The sequence below is a fragment of the Corvus moneduloides genome, chromosome Z (genome assembly GCF_009650955.1).
Source record: "Corvus moneduloides isolate bCorMon1 chromosome Z, bCorMon1.pri, whole genome shotgun sequence".
NCBI lineage: Eukaryota > Metazoa > Chordata > Aves > Passeriformes > Corvidae > Corvus > Corvus moneduloides.
The window spans coordinates 34,445,758-34,463,987 of NC_045511.1; the positions used below are offsets into that span (position 1 = coordinate 34,445,758).

Below are 18,230 nucleotides of genomic sequence, written 5' to 3' on the forward strand. Positions count from 1 at the left end.
AAAATCATCTAGATTCAACCCCCCTGTCATGGGCAGAAACAACTTTCACTAGACCAGGTTTTCTCAGAGGGGGGCCAGCCCCAGCCTGCCCTTGAACACTACCAGGGGCGGGGCATCCACAGCTTCCCTGGGCAAACTGTTGCAGTGCCTCACCACCCTCAGAGCAAAGAATTTCTTCCTGTAATGTAATTGAAACCTACTCAGTTTTGAGACATTCTACCTTGTCCTGTCACTACATGCTCTTAAAAAAAGTCTCTATCTTTCTTTCAGGTACTGGAAGGCTGCAATTAGGTCATCCTGAACCCTTTTCTTTTCCAGGCTCAGCACTCCCAATTCTCTTAGCCTTTGCTCATAGGAGAGGTGCTCCATCCCTCTGATCAACTTGGTGACCTTCTCTGGACTCACTCCAACAGGTCCCTGTCCTTCCTGTGCTGGGACCCCAGAGCTGGATGCAGTGTTCCAGGTGGGGTCTCACCAGAGCAGAGCAGAGGGGCAGAATCCCCTCCCTCCCCTGCTGCCCACGCTGCTTTGGATGCAGCCCAGGACACGTTTGGCTCTCTGGGCTGTGAGTGCCCATGGCTGGGTCATGTCCAGCCTCTCACCCACCAGCACCCCCAAGTCCTTCTCCCCAGGGCTGCTCTCCATCTGTTCATCCCCAGCCTGTGCTGGTACTGGGGTTGGCCCTGACCCGGGTGTAGCACCTTGCACTTGACTTGTTGTATCTCCTAAGGTTCCCACGGCCTCACTTCTCAAGCTTGTCCAGGTCCCTCTGGATAGCATCTCATCCTTCGGGTGTCCCACCTACACCTCTCAGCTCGGTGTCATCTAAAAATTTCCTGAGCATGCACTTGATCCCTTTGTCTGTGTCATTAATGAAGATATTGAATAACACTGGTCCCAATACAGATATACTGAAGTCTCTTTATAACATTAGAATCCCTGTGAGTCTCAAAAGTATATTTACCTTTTCTTTCCTTTTTAGAAGAGCCACTCTTAAGAAGTATCACTAATCATTGTATGTAAAGGCACAGGAAGTGAAAATCTAGTTTCGAATTTGGAATGTAAAGACAAACTACAAAACTGTCTTTTATTTCTTTGAGGCAGGCAATATTTTTGTGTCAAACATGATGTTTATTTATTAATTATAATTTCCTACAGCAAATCCTAGAATTGTTTCTCTTTGGTTCAGAGGCATACAGGCTCCTTCACACTTCTTGCATTTGCAATGCTGATGTTTTCCAATCACCCCAACATGCAATAAAGAAGTCAGTGGGAATTGTTTTCTTCTGCTTAACTGTATGCCTCCACATTATCCTGGGTCATGAAATTAAAAGGTAAACAGTATTAGCTATATACTCTTACTGCTGGAACCTTAAAATAAAATGCAAATACTAAGCAAGAGCTTTGTGATCAAATTATTTTACCACACCTCAAATAAATATTATTAACTGTGTACTGTACTATCCTATACTGTACAAAAGATTAGGGAAGGATACTACATAGCCCAAGCTTTCTTCTTCTCATGAGAGTGGCTGAAAGGCTTAAAACCAACTGCAGAAATTAATGATGTTTTTCTGTAAGAGTAGCACAGATAATAAGAACCTTTTTTGTAAAAGCATATCTAGAAATGCCAGCTGAGTCATCAGGTGACCTGCCCTCTCCTCCTCCACCAAAATTTTCTTCTTTTGTCAAATGCAAGCAAAACTACTGTTAAACTGAACTACAAAATTGTTTCCCTAAAATGAAGTGGTATTTCACTTTTTCTTAAATTCGAAATTAAGATGATGATACTGTAAATCCTTGCAAGATGAGAAGTTTTCATTCTTATGACTGAACCTTACTACTGACACTCACAAACACCTGCAAGTGCATCTTCAGCTTTTTAACAGATACCTTGAGTGGTACAAGTACTCTTGCCCCAGTGGAGCATCTCACTTAGGCACATGTTTACATTTAAGCAAAAAAGAAGCAGTTTTTAGAAGTAGCTAGTGGTTTATGTTGAGCACAAAATAACAGATTAGAAAACATTTGGAACGATTTTTCTGTAACTATTACTCACATTCATAGATAACTCTTGTATTCCTTGTAATTATGATATAAACCCTGACAAGTTCCCCTTTTCAGCTGTGCAATTCTGGAGCTAAACACATGAAACTGAAGACAGATTCTGGGGCAGTCTGTGCAATGTGTACACAACAGGGGCACTGATCCAAAAGTTTATAAATCTGGAAAAAGGATGACACTACCTAGAATCTTCAGTAGATTCAGATGCAAACAGAATTTCTTACAGTTGCAGTATTCAAACCAGCAATGGCAACGGACTCATTGTTTTCTCCTAAATATTACATTTTGAAAAGGATTAGGAAGGAAAAAAGGGTAATTTGCAAAAAAAAGAGAAAATTATTGAGAGACCATGACTTCTGATCACAATATGCATTTCAGAAGTGATTTCACCCACTTCCAATACTTCTGCCCTAACAGATCCAGAAGAAAGGATGGGAAACTAAGGAAAATACTCTAGATTTTTTTTTTTTTTGGTCATTGGTATCTTCAAAGTGCTTAAGACAAGCTTATAATTTCACCGTCAGTCTTCTAAACTGTTATTCTGTGCTCAACATAAACCAGTAGCTATTTCTAAAAATAAATTTGTTTTTGTCTTCCTGTGACTTCGGATCTAATTCTGCTCTTGTATCAGAATTGCAACAATATGCAAAAGGAAAAGCTGCACAATTCACCCTTGCTTTGACAGAGTGTGAATATTTTTTAACTGAAGAAAAACCAGAACATGTCAACGGTATTTCTCATGGTATTTTATAGCCGAAAGAACTATATACTTTTATCTATTTCAGCCATTTTTTAAGAATCACAGCTGAATTCAAACTCTTTAGTTCAAGTATATATATCTATGACTATAATCTTTCTCCCTTATAACTGTCACAATATAAAGAACATTCAAACTTCCTTATTTATGTCTCAATGCTCAACAGTGGGATGAAGGGGGAAAAAAAAAAAGTCACAGTTCCTCTAAGTGGACTGCCTCAATCTACACTGCTACACCGTATGGCCCCCAAGCCTGTACGAATACAGAGCTTTCATGCTGAAACCGGATGCATCTGTACCAGATGGCTGTGTCCATGGATTACTCTGTGAATTCAACCCAAGGACTCAGGAGATCTAAGCTTCTGTGGATGAAAAGAGCATGGAAGAAACCCAATGGAAAAGAACATTAAAAAACCTATAAACTGTTAATGCCCTAAAGAAGAATAAATTCATTTTAAAGTTGTTTTAAATCATTGTTTTACAATATATCATGTAATTTGGCCAGACTAGGACTCCACTTGCCACTCTTCTAATAGATCATTTCATCTAACAAAAATATTGTTTAACCTTGTCCAAAATAACATCACCTCAAACTAATCCAGACAGCTACAGCATAAAGTGTATGCAGCATAGTGCTAACAAAGATAACTGAATAATGCTGGCAGAACACAAAACTAAGAGAAGTTTCTCTGGCACCAGACTTGTAGAATCGGTCACTTTCAGCACTTCTACTGATACAATAACCGGTTGTTTTCTTGGAAACAAAATAGGGAAGTTCGGTAAGAAACCCCGCATTTTTTCAGGCATAAAGCTTTCACAGGCTATGCACCATTCAGACAGTAGCCCTACTTTTGTGTATACTCGGCTTTGTTTAAAACCTGCCACCAAAATAACGTCTCGAGATAAAGAAAAATCAATTTTCTTTCGCACCTAAGTTTTAGATTTAAATTTCTGAGACGCTGGGCTAGTGGTATTTATTTCTCGAAGCATTGCAATACAGGAAGGTTTCAGGCTGGTGGTGCGTTTCCAGCGGCCCGCTCCTACCCCGACACGAGTGCCCCTCTCTGCCGCCGCTCCTTGGGACTCTCTTGTGTTCCAAGCGCTACACCCTTCCTCCCACCTGCTGCTGAGCGCTCCGTCGCTCGTCTCTGCCGGCGCCCAGCCTCGACACCCCGAGCTCCCTGTGCTGGCGGCCCGGGGCCGCTACTCACCGCTCCCTCCGGGTCACTCGGCTCCGCGTCGCCGCCTCCTCCTGGGAGGCAGCCGTCGGGCGGGCGGCTTTGGCGTGCCGAGCCGCGCCGAGCCGTGCCGGGGTGCGGCTGGGAGCGGGGCTGAACCCTCCCTCAGCCCCGCCGGATCCACCGCTTCCTCGTTTTCGCTCGCAGCTGCGGCAACTTCCTCAGCGCGGTGTGGGCGAGCGCTCCCTCCTCTTCAGCGGGCGCGGCCGCCGTGCCCCCGGACCCCTCTTTCGGGCGGCGGCCTCGGCGACAGGGCCAGGCACCGGCTCCCGCGGGCGAGGGACCGTCCGTCCCGTCCGCACCCCGCGGCACGGACTGCGTGACGTGGGTGCCTTGGTGCCGCGTGACGGGGCTGTCCTCGGGACCCCGCGGTGCCGGGTCTCCTTGGGACCCTTGGTTTGGGCTCCTTGTAGCGGCGGCGTTGCCTCCCGGGCATCTGGCTTTGGAAGATGGACGTGCCGTTGCTCAGCACCAGGCTGGGGACAGAGAATCGAAGTGTGTCAATTGCGGGCTTCTCGGAAGGGAAAAGCCAGTGTGTGCGTATTGGTGCACACACCAGTTGCGAACTGGTGAATTCTGGAATACTGAAGTTCTGTGTTCTTTGGTGCTTTGTGTGTACTACGCCGAGAAAAAGATTCAGACGGTTTCCTTTTGGAGCAGCACGGGGGCCGGCCATAGCACGGTATCACTGCTGTTACATTTCGTACAAAAAAAAAAATTCTCCCATATTTTGATCAAACATTTGTAGCAACTCCAGGTGTGAAGGAGATTCCAGTATCCCAGACACTTAGCTTGAAGGAAGGTCCTTCTTCAAGGCCTCCTCAGCACCCTGTGTGATGGAGTTAATTCCTATTGGCAGATGATACTACACAGCCTAAAAGTGCCACTATCTTTTTCCCGGGACTGCTCAGGGACAAAGTGTTGCTGGTGTGGGTTATACAGGACTGATGAGTGGCACAAAGCGCCTTGGGTGAGGCCTGAGTGGGCAGGTCCCCTTCAGCGGTAACTGTGCTGCGTGACACAGTGTGGCGTCCCGTGATGGGCAGTGCTTGCAGCAGGAAAATTCACTTCCTTCTTCCCCATAATAAATGGGGATACAGGCATTCCCCATAATGAGGGATGCAGGCATTATTTTCAATCAAAACACTGTCCCTCTTTCCTTATTGGAAAATGAGCTGTACACCCACCTGATATTCAGGTGAGCTGCCAAAGTTCAAATCTCTCCTATTTCATGCCAGTTAAAAAGGTCTCTGCTTTTGGTTCATTTCAGTGAGACTTTTGTTAATTGCTGTAATGGTGGTGCATTTCTTACTGCAACTATGTTAGAAAAAAGATAATAACTTAGAAAACCTGATTCTTGCACCTGTTTTCATGGTATTTTTGTTTTCCTGTCAAAACCCAAGTGTGAACAGATCTGCAGGAAAAAGCTTTTGGAAAGTCATTATTGGACTATGAACTGTTTTTTAAGGGGAAGTCTCAAATTGGTGGAAAAATCACCAGTACTGCATAAGCAATTGTACTGGACCTAGCTGGGAAGGAATTATCTTTCATTACAGCAGCCAATATGTGGTATATCTTTGATTTTGGCTAGAAGAGTATTGATACCACACTAATAATTTGTCTATTCCTGTACCGCTACTTGCACAATGTTGAGGCTTTCTCCATTTTTCACTCTGCCCCTGTCCCCATTGTGTAAGCTAGAGGTGCACAGGAAGTTGGGAAGGAACAGAGCTGGGATAGCTGGCTGCAACTGAGCAGAGGGATAGCCCTTACCATGGCTGGCACTCAGAACTGGGGACAGATGAAGAAGGGTGGAAGGATATGGTCTTCTTCCAAGGTGGCCACCAATCTGAGATTTGCTGGTTGTCACTGTGCTTGTGGGAGGTAGTGAGTGACCAGCTCTGCATTATTTGGTGTAGTTGTGCTCTTTTTCCTTCACCTCTTAAATTACGTTTATCTTGACACATGGCTTTTTTTGATCTCCCTGTTCTGTCCTCAGTCCCTCTGGGCAGGGGGAACTGAGCACTCGCTGTGTGGGTGCTAGGCAGCTGGCCTGGGTCAGCTTATGGCACCAGTAGAGGGGAATTCCAGTAAGTGAAGTAAATACTCTTTAGGCTGTCCAGTTTACTTTTTCTTTCATTTCATATGAGATTTAATACAAATTAGCTGAGTTCTGTGATACTGATTTTTGGTAAGGTGCCCCACAACAGTGGAGTATCTTATTTAATGTGTCACATGTAAGGTTGTATATTAGCATATCCTAACATATATATTATCATTCTGAAGCTTTCCTGTGATGTGTGGCCAGCTCTATTTAAGGCCAGTAATCAGTAAAGTGAAATAATTCCTCCTTTTTTCTGGAGACATTTGATAAGTGTAAATCTGGATTTTCTGGAAAGATTCAGTAAATCTGTGGATTTTTCTACCTAACGTGAATATATACGGTAGAAATTAATAATTTGTACATGGTTTCCAACTAGTTGTGCAGCATAATAACTGCAACAATTCACTTTGTAATACTGCATACTTTTTGGGAGTATCTGAGGCAGTTTCAATGTTTTCATTGCAATATATATATTGCAATATAATTCGAAGACCTCTGCCTTCAGCAGTCATGATCATTTGCTAAAATGATTTAATAGAATATTCCCAAATCTAATTACTATACTGACTCTAGGATCAGTAACATTTATAAAGATGAATTATGCAATTGAGCTCTCCAAAATTTGCAAATTCGGAGTTATAAAGTGTCTGTTCTGTTGCCTTCCTTCTGTCTTCATTGTTACAGGGACTAGGTGTTTTGGAGAAAATACAAGTAGGTATGTTGAAGTAAGACTTTTTTTAGTGAAGCTGCCATACTGAGGCATTATTTTTTATTTCATTCTCCAAGAGGGAATTTTTAGGTTGGTTTCTGTCCTACAAGTGTAGTGCAACTTTTGCAGATGCTGTTTGCCCTGCTAGATTTCTGCTCGAGCACAAGGGGTACTACTGTGGCTTATCCTTTAGGTAATTACAGGCTGAAACTGAGTGTTTTCTCAAGTGCCATCTCCATTTCTGTAGTAGGGAATGCTGAAGTCAAACTGATGCTTTGTTGTCTGATTGAATGTGAAATTCTGTAAAACGCATAGCAACAAGAGATACAATGCCACTGACAATTTTATTTGAGGTTCAAATTCTCATGTGACCATACCTACAGCCAAAAGTAAAAGGTCTTTATGATAGAAGAAGTAAGTGTCAGTAAGATGGGACTGTACATCTCTACAAAAAGAATGCAGAAGTGAATAATTTTTCTTAAGGCATATAAAATTTCTGCACATCTCATTGAATTCAGTCACTGTTTGAACAAAAATATGTGCTCTTTGGGATGTATTTATTATCTACTTCATTTTAATTTTGATGGAAGCAGTGATTCCATGTTACCACAATAGCAGTAAACAACATTTAGAGAAAATCAATAGTCAATAGCCTGAAAGCAATGTTGTGACACAAGAGCAAATGTCATAGAATCATAGAATCATAGAATGGTTTGGATTGGAAGTGACCTTAAAGATCATTTCAACCCTCTGCCACAGGCAGAGACACCTTTCACTAGAGATGTCCTGAACTGAACCAGAAGCTTCAAAAAATAAGGACCATAATCTCACATCCTTTGGCCTCCTTCTGTTATCCAAGGAGTTGCAAAGACCCCTATTTTAAATAAGAACCAGGCCTGAAGATGTTTCATAGATTTTAAATACCAGGTATATGTGTTCCATAAGAATTTCACTTACTTATATCTCAATTTAAGTGGAAAACACTAGTGGCAATCCCTAGGGGAAACTGAGTACAATTAAACAGAAGTAAACTGGGGGAGATGTCGAACAAATTAATTGAATTGCCTGCTCATTGTAAGAATCTATAAATCATGACTCTTTCGGTTACATACTAATTTACTGCTTTGAACAGAAATGTCAGTAGCAATACTCTTTGCTATATGAAATCAAGAGTGACAATCAGGGCTGTGAAGGTATTTTCTTTATCAGTTCACAGTAATTATAATTATATCTGTGTTATTTTATGTCTATATAAATATAGCTATTTTAATACTGTATTTTTTTGCATGCAATAGCCACATTTATCACCTTTCCCCTCTATTTTTACCTTTAAACAAGAAATATGTCATGCTTATTAGACATGTCTGTTATAAAAGTGTTGATAGTTTTCCTCGCCAGTGATTAAGAATAGTTATAGAATGTACATTTTACACATTAAAGAGTGCGATATGAGGAGGCATGATGTCTAAATTTAAAATTTTGTGTGGCACAATGCAGGCTAAGATTGTAGATTAGTTGAGAAAAGCTGTGTTCTGAGCCTAGATGGCTTTACAAAACACATGCTTACATGGAAATGAAGATTTGGGCCAGTGTGGTCTTTATGACTTCCTGCACTGCATGCCTATGACTAATTATTGGTTCTAGCTTTTGGTTTTATAGAAATGATGAGTCTTTAAATGAACATTAAAGAATGGTGCATTGCATGAAAACAATGGCTGAAAGAAGGAAAAGCACATACTATAGTAAGTTATGATTGGACAAAAACCAGGGCTTTTTAAAAAGTAAATGTTTCTGTAAAATAATTACCTAATTGTAGCACAGAAAATAGCCATGGCAGTGGACAACAAGGAGATGATAAACTGACTTTTAAGAAGATTTGAGCAAAATTCTTGAGAAGAATTTATTAGCATTAGTAATCTCTGCTTTGAATGAAAATCACCATAAAGATAAAAAAAAAATAAAAGAGGGGGTTACATAATCATGTTTTAGCACACTGCATTGGGTGAGATGTGTGGTATTATTAACTGTCATGCCTCCTGGTCATATGCATTGGCATTTAAGCATGTCCAATTTCATTCTAAGGCTATTATATATTCATATGGATAATAAAGCAGCCACATTTATGCTGAATCAAGGACATAAGTAAATAGAGACAAATGGACAAGATTTTCAGGTCCTTAATAGATTTAGAAATGAAAATATTAAAAAATGTTCCCACTGTAAGCCTACCAGTGGTACACAAAACTCCTGATTTTTTTATTTTCAACTGAAATTATGTTGGACTAAGTATAACCTGTAAATACTACAAAATACTTCATTAATATTTTTATACATATCTATATATCTATCTATATTTTTTGTATATATATATATATACATACTTACAAATAGAAGCCAGTTCAGTATAAACTCTCTTATGGGACTTTTCTATACTACTTCTCCTAAATTCTCCTGTCATGCCTTTGTCAATGAGCCCCTCTCTAATCTGAAGGAACACTGAGGAGACATGAGAGAGACACTGCAAGAATCAGGTTGGATGCAGCTGTAGTTTTATTCTGCGTGTAACATTTGTCACCTGTTTCCTACAGAGCCAGTCACTCGTTCTTTGCGCTGTAGTCAAGGATCTTGTATTTGATTAAATGCAGTGCTGGCACAGGCTGCATCTGTGCATTTATGCATTTATTTAATCTATTAAACCTTTCTAAAAAATGAATTAGCTGTCACCCACAGTGCTTAGAACTGGTAATCTGAGATGGACCCGCACTGCTTTCTGAAGAAGCAGAAAGAGTATATCAAATAGCAAGAAATACTCCTTTTTGTGAGAACAAGTTGTGGAGAAACACAGTATGTTTTTCTATGAAGCCAGTTTATAATGGTCTCAGTATCTGATTGATGCATAAAAGGCAGATCTACTATTTCTGGATTGTACTAACTCTGGAAGAGCTATGAAGCATTTCCACATCACTGCACCTGAAATAATGAGTCCTGCCAGATCTGAGCTGACCTTGCATGCCAGTCATAAATATTCTTCCAGCCAAACAGCGTGGGCACCTCCAATCCAGGATTCACTGTCAAATGAATCAGGCTACAAAATACTACAAAATTATAATGCAAAATATTAACTATGTGTTCACATGACCCAAATTTCTTCTTTACAGTCAGAATAAGTGTTTAGTTAATATTAGAGTTGTCATGAATAATTTTGTTTTAATTTGTTTGCTGCTGCAAGATATCTGGGGTCTTCACGCTGAAACAGTATAGCTGAGATGATGTAGTCTAAGGAATATCTTGAAGATGCACAAATGGCATTTTTCAGCCTTCCATTGCATTTTATTTTCTGAGACTTGATTTAGAAGTGACTTAACTTTTCCACAGCCTGACTCTGAATAAAAACTACAGTAAAGTGTGTAAAAAAAAATAATCTGAACTCTTCCAAGTACTTCGAACACCCCTGTCTTACCCATGATGAAATTGATTTGGGAATCCTTGGATTGCAAGTGTATTAACATTCCTTTCAATGTGCACGAGGAGCAGAAGTTTGGCTATTTAAATCAATATGCCATTTGTACTGGTACTTGCTACCTAATTTTGAGCATACAAAAGAATTTTACCAGAAAGAAGCTGTACTTCTAAGAGATACAATAATGCATGTCATCAAGAAGACAGATTTTCTGCCAAAAAGCAGAAGGATTTTACAATTAGAGTTTACTAAGCCTCAAATTTTAGGCTGGTTTTCTAGTTTTTTAGTCCAGATGATAAGAAGATACAGCATTTGTTTAATGACATTTTTTTACCTGTGGGTCAACAAATACACACACACGCACACATTTTAAATGTCTTTAAACAGTCTCTGATATTTTATCTTGGACTAGATCAGTTTGAACTCAAGCATTACTTTTAAAATACACTTACCTATAGAATTATGCAGAGCCATCAGAAAGAATTAAATCAACACAATAATTGCTTTTTTTCTTTTTTCCCATTGTTACACCAGAGAAAAGGTTCAGGTTCTCTGTGCAAGAATGGAAGCATCACATGGCCATACAAAAGCTTTTGAGCTCTAGGGGACAAGACAGGAGCAACATCAGTTTTTTATAAAACTGAGGCTTAAAAAATACTTAGAATGAATCATGAGTCTGGGAAGCTGAAAGACCTCTTTTATCTTCCTTGAATAAGAACATGGGAAAAATAATCTCAACCAAATTTCTGTCAAAGTTGACCCAAGAGCACACATAAAAGCATTTGTAGCTCCTTGTGAACTGAAACTGTTTGAGATCTCACAGTTTTGAAACAGAAAGCAGAAGTTACCTTGATTTTAATCTTATTTACATTGATGTTATACAACAATGACTTCTCTATGTCTGGTGGACTTCTTAATTAATGCTGTCAAAATTTCCTTTGTGCCTATATTATATGTTGTTTCTAGCCATTTTCATAGTGAAACAAAACTCTTAAGAAGCTGCACAGAAAAATTGAATGAACAAACCCTAAATGAAAGAGGAACATCTGTCTAGATTATTTTTAAAAAGGAGACATGGTGCTTGAGACAAAGAGAAAAAAACAATAGTTAAAAAAGCAGCACCTGGGGGGTTTAGTCAGACACTGTACTGCAGGTATCCCTCATTGGGGGTGGAAGTAGAAGCACTAAACTATGCCTTGCAACATTAATCACATATGAATAATGTCCTTCCAGAAGAGTCACAAACACAGCACTTCTAATAGCAAGTGAGGGGTAAAGAACTAAGGTATGCTATATGCAAAGTATCAAAAGCCGGTCTTTTTTTGTTAGTCTCCTCTCTATTTTTTTTTTAAATGTTTACCTGTGTCATGCAGCAGGCATAAATAATACAAATAAAACTGTTTGAAATGTGAAGTTATTTAAAACAACTGGACTTCCTTTGCCTCTCTGCATCTGTGGAGCAAGATGGGGTGATTTTGTCAGGGGTTTTTTGTTGGACAAAAAAATCTCTTTTCTGTATTTAACATTTTTCAAGTGCAAATCATGAAGATCTATATATGAATGCTGTACAAATTGTCATAACAGGGGAAACCAGACTTTGACCCTGAAGGCAGGTACACTGCAGGAAAAGTTTGGAGGCAGATGTGTTCAAAAGACTTCAGATGGCTCCAGATACCCAAATAACAGTCTGGTCTGGAGTGTTGGAGTCTCACTGAAATACCTGGAGAACTGATGCTCGGTTCCTAGTCCCTACCAAGCCTGATTCATCTCTTGCAAGTCATACAACAGTGTAGAACTCAGAGTGCTAAACCAACGTGTGTCTCTGACCCCACATGGTGTGTTTGCAAGGATGGAAGACATGCGCTCTGGAAAACAGAAATAATTGAAAATCACCAAGTTTTTAGAAAGACACTGTACATGGATACCACTGCCCTAGATTAGATTCAATTATCCTTCCATTTTGCAGTCTTTCAAATAATTGAAAGGCAGCTCCATGGTGGCTGCACTTTTTATCAATCTCCAGATTGTCTAGCCATACAAGAAAAAGTTTATAAAAAGATGCTGATGGATGAAGGAGATTGTGATTGCAAGCTTACAGGTTAGAGAAATATTTATACTGTAGCAACTTTCCTTGGACTCTATTTTGAAGAGGCATTTACATTGCATTTGTGAGATGCACTGTATTCTTGCTGGGGACTATACACTCTCTCAGATCTCACTTTCAGGCCTTTCAAATCCAGCTGGAAGAACATTCTGGTTACTTCTCCGCGCCCCCCCCGTTATTTTTATAAAGTGCCACTTTATCTTAATTAATTATTCTTTGCTCTACATGGGCTGTGGTAGTTACAGCCAAAGGTAATTGCTTTCCCAACTTACTCATGCACTTTTTATAGCTTGAAAAATGCATCAATGGAAACTGAGACAGGTGGTCCTAGTTCGCTTTTGGATCTAAAGAGACACATAGGTTGTCAGTTGCATTAGTTGGGTATTTCAGGGAATTCAGGACATCATGAACATACTTCCAGGTGTCTTCATTAAATGTGTTAAGAGGAACAGTGGACTATTGTGGTGATTTTGATTACATGGAATAAGCATTTTTTATGAGAGATTTTAGTCAACTTTGAGGCTAACCCTGTGTTCATATTTTTTAAAGCTGCTACTGCCTTAGTTTAGAACATTTATATTGTTGCAATTTTCATTTTCTAAGTTTCTGTTAATATATCTTGACCTATTCATGTTTAGATGCTCAGAAATCTGTGATGAGTGTTGCTTGGAACATACTAGGATCTCAGCTGTCTGTATCTATATTGCTATAAGGCAGTGGTAGATCCATGACTCTAGGGAGAGTTCATTTACTTTTTATGATTTCCTACATCCATTCATGCACATGCTTCCCAACGTGCTCCTCTCTTTCTTTCTCTCTTCCCCTCTCTCCACAATATATATTCTTCTTTTGTCACATCTGTGCTCCTGTAAGATGAACAAGTTTTTTCAGTAAAGTAAATGTCAGTGAAAGGGCAGCACAATTTTTTGAACAATTCTTCCATATATAAATACAGGCTGCAAGTATTACTACCTCTGAATTTCTGTCTCCTTAGCAGCACTGTGTGCTGCATTAGACCAGCTTAGGAAATATAATTTTGTATTTACAATAAAGTACAGAAAAATATTATGTCAGTGCATCAAATCTATTTTCAATTGTACCAAGACAATAAATACCTGTGTGAGTAGACAAAGGCAGGCAGCACAAAACCATGTCTGAAATGCAAAGAGTAAATTTATTTCATTATGTCGCTAGCAGGAGGATCCTGGAGCAACACCAGAAGGTGTTGAGAGACACTCAAGCAGGAATAGAGGCACTGTCGGGCTCATCTTAATGGCCAGCAGGACTCTTGTTTGTGCCCATTTATCAAGGACTCATGCACACGTAGTTTACCACCATGCTGTGACTTCCCCTGTACTTTTTTTATGATCACTGAGCTTTGATCTTCTCTTTCCCAAGACAGGCAGCTCAAACATGTCTGTGACAGTGCCTCCAAATCTCTCCAAACACCTGTGTTATCTCTGCACAGAAATTCTACTTCTCAAAACAGACAAAGTACAAATGGTTGTAGGCATAAAATATGGCCTGCCCACACTATTGTTTTCCAGGCTTTGGCAATCCCAGCTTCAAGATTACTTGAGATAACCTACCATCCTCCTCACCATTCTTCTGCTTTCAACCCATTCCTCCCAACAACATCTAATTCAGAAGTTCAGCAATATTTCATAATGGGTCTCCACAAGGTAAGCTTCTGATTTTTTTTTTCCATTTATTATTATTTATATAACATAATGGAGGTGCATGACGTTTCAGGGATTTATAAGGCAAATCCCCAGACCTGTGGATGTAAAACCAAACATGACAAATAATAATGTGTGTAGATGGGAACAATATGAAAATAAAAAATGAAAAGGCAAGAGGCTTTGCCTAAGGAAGAGAATGTATTAACACACATATAGAAATAATACATTAAAAGACCATTGAAGTCACAAAATTAAATATTTGAAGTTAAGAAATGCTAGAATTGAAGATTCTATGCAGTATTTTAAGTCATCCTGTTTGACTGCATCTGTCTTCTGAACTTGCATGGCCTGTAAGCCATCTTTTCCAGGAACCCTGACTCATGGTATGGATAGGGTAGACTTGCTCTGGTGGTCAATCAGGTTGGATAGACATGACTTTTGCTGATGAAATTCATGTAGGTTTTTTTAGTTGGACTGGGCATTACTTGATGAATGAGGATTTTGCCTATGAGGAAATGCTAAACATTGTATACACATAGATGTTTAAAGGACAGTAATTTTGCACTGAGCCTTCTCTGTGGTTACTCTTCACAGCTGAGAGTGTCTGTGTGTTAGTTTACTGCGCTTTCAGAGAGGAAGGCCCTTCCTCCCATCTGCCTCTCCTCCTCCCTCCCTGTACTGGGGGGCTGGCAGTGGCTGCCCGCACAAGGGTTAGGAGGACAGCTGATGTCCTGTCAGCATGGATTATAGCTTACTGCACTGCACATTTTGATGGTAGATGAGCATTAATAAAAAATCCAGAACTTGGCAACTTGCTTATGAAATAACTGCCCCTGTGAAATGAATGAAGCAGGGGTTTTTCAAAAAATTTGTGTTTATACAGCTGCGAATTGTGTACTTTACAGCATGCACATAGTGGGTTTATAGTGGGTTACATATGTGACTTCGGTTCTGAATTTTATCTTTTGGGATCCTAGCTTTGTAACTGTAATGCATAACTTAGCCAGACTAATATGAGAAAGCCATTACATTTCTCACAAAATATCCCATAACATATATTGGATCCTTATTTTGCTGTACAAAATACTACAGTTCATCACTGAATGTCTGAATAGCAAAAAATACATTTATTCTAGCATTCCAAGGGGAAAAACGAGCTGCTTCTGATAAAGTTTAAATGAAATTATGAAAGATTCCATTTTATGCAGACAATGAAGCATGCAAAAATCATTGTTAAAGGTCATGGTCTGATGAAGTTATGAACAACTGACATCAGGACTTTCAGGAAAGGTCATGAACCTCAGTGCTATACAGTGCTACAACTCCATCTGTAGCATTTGCCTCTTTCTATTTTTTTGTTTATATTCTTTTTTACCAATAAGTAAAAATATTCGAAGATTATTTCAGGACTTGAATGTGAGAAGGAGGAAAAGCCGATTAAGTGTTTAATAAGCCTTGCTTTTTTTCAAATGTTCTTTTATATTTCACAAGTGTTCTTGAAAGCTCTCCTTGTCATTTTAAGGGCCTACAAGAAAGTTTGTGAACTGTGTGATCAGCTGAACTGTGTTATCGCAGGAGTTAAAACTGCAGAGAGGCAATATATATATCAGGTAAATATGAGTAACATGAAAGGGATGGCTGATAACTGGTGGTTTGTACAGAAGTCTTTCTCTACTTCAAAAAAAATAAAGTATCTACAGAATGAAAATCATTACCTTGACAAAAGGTATTTAACTGATAACCCATTTGGTGGTTTTGAAGAAAGCAGAGAATGATGGATAGAGGGATCTGCATATATTGGACACTAAAAGCAATTGACCTGAATTTTGCCTGAGGCAGGTTTTTTGGGTAGTGTTACCAAGCTGAAATGATGCCTGTTCTGTGAATCAGTTAAAAAGCATCTTTATCCCATACTGTCAGTCTAGTACTGGTAGTTGCTGCTATGTCCATCCACAGTTCCTCTCCTTTTGATTTGTTTTCTTAATGGGTGACAGTGCTTGATTCCTTAATAGGTACTTAGATGTTGAATGCCAAAAGAGTGGATGAAATAGACCTTGGGGTCTTAAACTACTTTTGGAATGCACACTTCAGTCAATATGAGATGGCTGTACATAATATTTAGGTATGCAAATATTTGTTAATTTAGAAAAAGCTAATATCAATGAAGAAAAGTCAGCTGGTGTAGTGAGGAGGACTCCCCTAATGTCATTTTGACCTCACCATAGGCATTACATAGTCACAGAAAGAGACAATAACAGCAATCTGCCTTCTCACTGTGCACATATCCCTTAACTAAACTCCAGTGAGAGAAAAGGATGACCTTGAAAATGCGAGTAAGGCAGAGAGCTGTATGACCCAACAGTGCATTTCATCACAATAAATCTCTGTCTGCCGTTGTTTCATCTTTAAAATGTGGCAGCTGAGATAAAGAAGTAGCTTGGGCTACTTAAAGAACACAAAAGGCACAGGGTGGTTTGAGCTTCCCTAACAGCAGTGACAACTTCCACAGTCCTTATCTCATATACTTAGAGAGGTGTGGTTGAGTACATAGTTACACAGAGCTACAGGGTTTTATTCGCATGACAATGGAGCTCCTGACATTGTCATTTTTCTGCACAGTGTATTTATCCTGTTATACCTGAATATAAAGTGTGTTTAGTAAAAATTGTGGGTGAAGTGAAACTGGAAGGTATTTCATGTTGGAAATGTATTATATTTCAAAACAGACAACAGATTGGAAGAATGTCTAGGAAAACTAATTCAACTTTTGACAAAAAGAAATACCAGAAACTACATGTAGGAGTGAGTATCAATGCCACAAATGAGGAATAGTCAGCTAAAGACAGCTCTGAAAGTGATCAAGATGTTACATTTTATAGCAGCCTCAGTGTGAATTAAAAATATCATAATGCTACTAAACACATGGAGTTTAAGAGAAGGAGAGCAATCATCAAGGCGTCTGGAATACTTCAACTCTAAACAGCATTACTACAACTGTGGTTGGAGTCCAATTTTTAGTTGTGAGCACATGTATCTCCAGAACTGTGTAGAGACATTGTCTAGAATAGAGTGATTTAGAGGTAGTCCAGTCTGGTCCACAGAACTGGTGAGACATCCAGGAACCATGCCCTGTGGGGCTATTAGAATGAACAAAAGACTGAATTAAAGACAATGATCTTTATGTGACAGAAGGGGTATACAAAAGTAAAGAAATAATCTATTCAGTCTATCTTTGAAAAATAGCTAGAATGAGAAATAATATGCTTAAGCTACAGCCAAAAATGTCAAGTATAGAAATGAGGAAAAACATTCTAATAAGGAAGACAGTGAGTAACTGGAATAAATAATGTGGGCAGGTTGTAGAATCACTGTCTCTGAAAGTCTGCAATACAATTCTCTGGCACATACCTCATCCAATCCTCTTCTGGGAAAGAAGCCTGACATGGAAGAACCCTCACTCATCCTTCCAGGTTTCATTTGCTAGTATTAAGTTTTACTTCTACAGTGAATTTGAAATTAATAGAGATCCATAATAGATTTTTTTTTGTTTCCAGCAGGCATCTTGTAGTACTCCTAGCCCCAGTCACAGGTAAATGATCACAATCCTTAGTTGTTTCCTGATTGCACATAGAGTAAGTTTTTGGCCTTATTTTGCTAAACAGATGTAACCTAAAAAATACTCTCAAGGTGATATTTTGGTATCTGGAAATTGCATAAAATAGACTGGAAAGTGTTCCAGCGTACCCCATACAGGTACCCTGGTAACATCACTTTTTGCAGAGTTCTTCTATTACTATCTTATCTGCCAGCAATAGTGCTGGAATAATGCATTGCTTCAGCTTTTGGAATCTCATGCCTGGGTGAAAACATGAATCAGTTGGGACAAAATTCTGAGAGATAGAATAAGTGTGTCCTGCTTGGAGGTAGCCTGCCTGAGCAGAATAATTTGTGATGTGTTGTGACGCAAATTTACACAGTTCCTGTTCTGCATGAAGACTCCGTGTTAATCCACAGCACACAGAAAGGGTGAGAGTCATCCTGTCTAATTTCAGACATCTTTCGTCATCTAAATGGTATGAATACCTAGTAAAGATCGGTCATCTAGAGTCCAAC

The 18,230-nt window shown here is 39.4% G+C and overlaps 1 protein-coding gene across 3 annotated transcripts in view; it reads right to left on the reverse strand.

Annotated features, from left to right (window-relative positions):
• SYK (spleen associated tyrosine kinase) overlaps positions 1–4,134 on the reverse strand; it is a 49,705-nt gene extending 45,571 nt beyond the window's left edge. The window contains exon 1 of one of the 3 annotated variants that reach the window (XM_032096714.1): positions 3,941–4,016. The gene's annotated coding sequence lies outside the window, so the exon portion shown is untranslated. The other 2 variants (XM_032096715.1, XM_032096713.1) reach the window with 2 other exon arrangements.
• Positions 4,135–18,230: the final 14,096 nt, after the last annotated feature.